Raw genomic sequence first — 3,873 nt, forward strand, 5'->3', positions numbered from 1 at the left:
TTCTTTTTCTGAGAGACGTAACTTTTTTATTTTTCAGTCAATATGGTCATGTGAGGGCTCATTTTTTGCGGACCGAGCTGTACTTTTAAATGAAACCATAAGTTTTACCATATAGTGTACTGGAAAACAGCAACAAAATTCCAAATGCAGAAATATTGCAAAAAAAGTGCGATAGCACTATAGTTTTTGAGATATTTTATTCACTGTGTTCACTATATGGTAAAACTGATGTGTGGGTGTGATGCCTCAGGTCAGTGCGAGTTCGTAGACACCAAACATGTATAGGTTTACTTTTATATAAGGGGTTACAAAATAATCGGAAGTTTGACCGAAAAAAGTGGCGCACGTTTTACGCCATATTCAGTGACCCATAGCGTTCTCATTTTTCGGGATCTATGGCTCAGTGACAGCTTCTTTTTTGCGTCTCGAGCTGCCGTTTTTAACTGTACCATTTTTGCGCAGATGCTACGTTTTGATCGCCTCTTATAGCATTTTGCGCAAAAGTTGTGGCGACAAAAAAAGTCGTTTTGGCGTTTGGAATTTTTTTGCTGCTACGCCGTATACTGATCAGATTAATTGATTTTATATTTTGATAGATCGGGCGTTTCTGAACGCGACGATAGCAAATGTGTGTATATTTTTTATTTTTTTAACCCTTTAATTTTCAATGGGGCGAATGGGGGGTGATTTGAACTTTTAGGTTTTTTTGTTTTTTTTTTTAATTTTTTAAAACTTTTTTTTTAACTTTTTTTTTTAATTTACTAGTCCCCCTAGGGGGCTATTGCGATCAGCATTCTGATCACTCTGCACTATCTGCTGATCACAGCTATACAGCTGTAAACAGCAGATACGCTCTCTTTCTCTTTTGCTGTGCCACTGGCACAGCGAAAGTGAAAGCAATTCATGTGTAGTACAGGAGTCATCACATGACCCTGTGCTACCATGACAACTATCGGAAGTCACGTGATCGCATCACGTGACTTCTGGTATCGGGCGGTAAGTAAAAGTTTACTGCGATCGCGCTTATAATGGCGCTGTCACATATTGACAGCGCCATTTAAGGGGTTAAACGGCACGAGCAGATAACGATTCTGCTCGTGCCTAGCAGGCACACATCTCAGCTGTGAAAATCAGCTGAGATGTGCGCCGATCGCGGCATGCTGCCGCCGGCAGACCGCGGGCAGTAACATGATGACCGCTAGGACGTAATTTTACGGCCCGCGGTCGTTAAGGGGTTAAAGGGACTAAATATAATTGGATATAAAATATAAATCCAGCGCAATCACATGGAATATTAAAAAGTTGTCTTTATTGATAGTTTTTCATAAAATCCAAAAGGTACATGCAGCATAAAAATAAAGGATGCCCAGGTCAGAGCGACGCGTTTCAACAAACTATCTTAATCATGGTCTGAACCAAGACTGACCAAATCCTTCCTTAGGGTATGTGCGCACGTTGCTTTTTACCTGCTTTTTTGCTGCTTTTTCTTCTGCGCTGTTTAATGCCAAAATGGATGTGTTCTTCTATTCAAGCAAAGTCTATGGGAATTTGGGTTTCTTGTTCACACTATGTTGTTCAAAATGCTGCCTTTTTGTGGCAGAACTTTGGTCAAAAACTCAGCTTTGCAGTGCAAAACTCAAATGGCAAAAACAATTGGCATGTTGCTTCTTTGAAAAGCTGAGTTTTTGACCAAAGTTCTGCCTCAAAAAGGCAGCATTTTGAACAACATTGTGTGAACAAGAAACCCAAATTCCCATAGACTTTGCTTGAATAGAAGAACACATCCATTTTGGCATTAAACAGCGCAGAAGAAAAAGCAGCAAAAAAGCAGGTAAAAAGCAGGTAAAAAGCAACGTGCGCACATACCCTTAAGAAGGCAATCCACCAAAAAGTAATTGCTCACCTGTGAGGTTAGCTACTAGGGGGTTAACACATAGAAATATACATACATAGTTAAAAACACATATACAAGTATACAAAATACCATATTAATAGAGATTGTGAATAATATTAGGAATCATAATAGTCTTGTCTCAAAAGGGAGATGAAACCTATTCATTTTATAAATATTAACATTATAATTATTTTTTTATTTTTCAATTTTATAATTATTTAATTTTGTCACTTAGGATTCCATAATTAAGAGTAATATAAAGATTAATATTACAGACAAGTTTTTTTTTTTTTTTCTTTTCATATCCAGAAAATAGGAAAAGGAGGGGAGAAAAAAAAAAAAAATTTCTCTTCTTTTTTTTTTTTCTCTTTTCTTTTTTCTTCTTCTCCTTCCCTCTCTCCCCTCCTTTTTTTGAATTAATAGACAGATCAGTAATGCAAGATTAAATCTTGTCTGCTATTTAGGCCATGGGGATAGCTACATTCCAGGGTGAAGATCCAGAAGGTTTCTCGGTTGAGACGTTTCCTTCTGTGATCTCCACCCCGTAATGGTTTTATTACCTTTTCAATCCCCATGACTTCCATGCTGTTTAAATTACCTCCGTGCATATCGCTGAAGTGCTTTGAAACCGCAGATGCGGCTAGTGCATTAGAATTCCCAGCATCTAAAATATGTCTCCTGATTCTCACTTTTAAAGGGCCACTTGTACATCCTATATATTGAGTAACACACAGAGTACAAACTATTGAATATACTACGTACTCAGTGTTACAATTGATATAGTTTTTAATCAAATATTCTTTTTTATTGTGGCTCGAGGTGAAGTTTTTATTACTTTTAACATATCTACAAGTTTTGCATCGGCTCGCACCGCATTTATAAAAACCATCTGCATTCAACCAAGTTTTTCTTAACCTGTTAGTACCCTCTCCTAAATACAGGCTTGGTGAAAGCAGATTGGCCAATGTAGGCGCTTTTTTTGCAATGCAGTGTGCACCGTTGCTTAAGATTCTTTTCAATTTCAGGTCCTCATTTAAAACTGGTAAGTATTTCTTTATTATTTCAGCGATTTTATTGTATTGCAAGCTATAATTAGTAGTAAAAACTAGATTTCTGTTGTTAATATTCTTACTTTTATTTTTATCAGCAAATAGGAGTTTATTACGATCAGTTTCCCCCATTATAGATTTCGCTCTATTTAAAGACCAAGCAGGATAACCCCTATATAGCAATCGTTCACATGTCATTATCTCATGTTTTTTGTACTCTTCAATGTCTGTACAATTGCGTTTAATACGGGTAAGTTCACCTACTGGGATGTTTTTTATGGTATGTGGCATATGGCAGGAGGAGGCTTTTAGAATGGAGTTTGTCGCAGTGGATTTCCTAAAGGGTGTAATATTAACTTTATCATTTTTTATTGTCAAAGATACATCCAAAAAAATTAATATCTCTAGGATTTGAGTATGATGTAAATTTGAGGTTGAAATCATTATTGTTAATATAACATATAAAGTCTGCAATCTCAGCATCAGAGCCTACCCAGACGATCAAAAGATCGTCCAGGTATCTCCCGTACAATAATAGATTTTTGCAGAAAGGATTCTCTTCATTATAAAGCATATCCTCCTCCCACCTGGCCATCACTAAATTTGCCAGAGACGGGGAGAAGCGAGCCCCCATACTCACTCCGCGTCTCTGCAAGAAAAATCTCCCATTGAAGTAAAAGTAATTGTATTTCAGCAGAAATTCAACTGCTGAAATTAAAAAGGTTTTTAGATTATCGTCATACTGACTGTATTTATTGAGATGGTCTGTTAGGCAACGTAGTGCTACATGGTGGGAGATAGAAAGATATAACGAGACCACATCACAACTAAGCCATTGGTACGTTGACTTCCATGGCAAACTATCAAGAGCTTTTACCACTTCCTTGGTGTCTTTTAAGAAACCAGGAATTTCATAGACTAGGGGTTGTA

Source organism: Anomaloglossus baeobatrachus, chromosome 5 (assembly GCF_048569485.1).
Source record: "Anomaloglossus baeobatrachus isolate aAnoBae1 chromosome 5, aAnoBae1.hap1, whole genome shotgun sequence".
Taxonomy (NCBI): Eukaryota; Metazoa; Chordata; class Amphibia; order Anura; family Aromobatidae; genus Anomaloglossus; species Anomaloglossus baeobatrachus.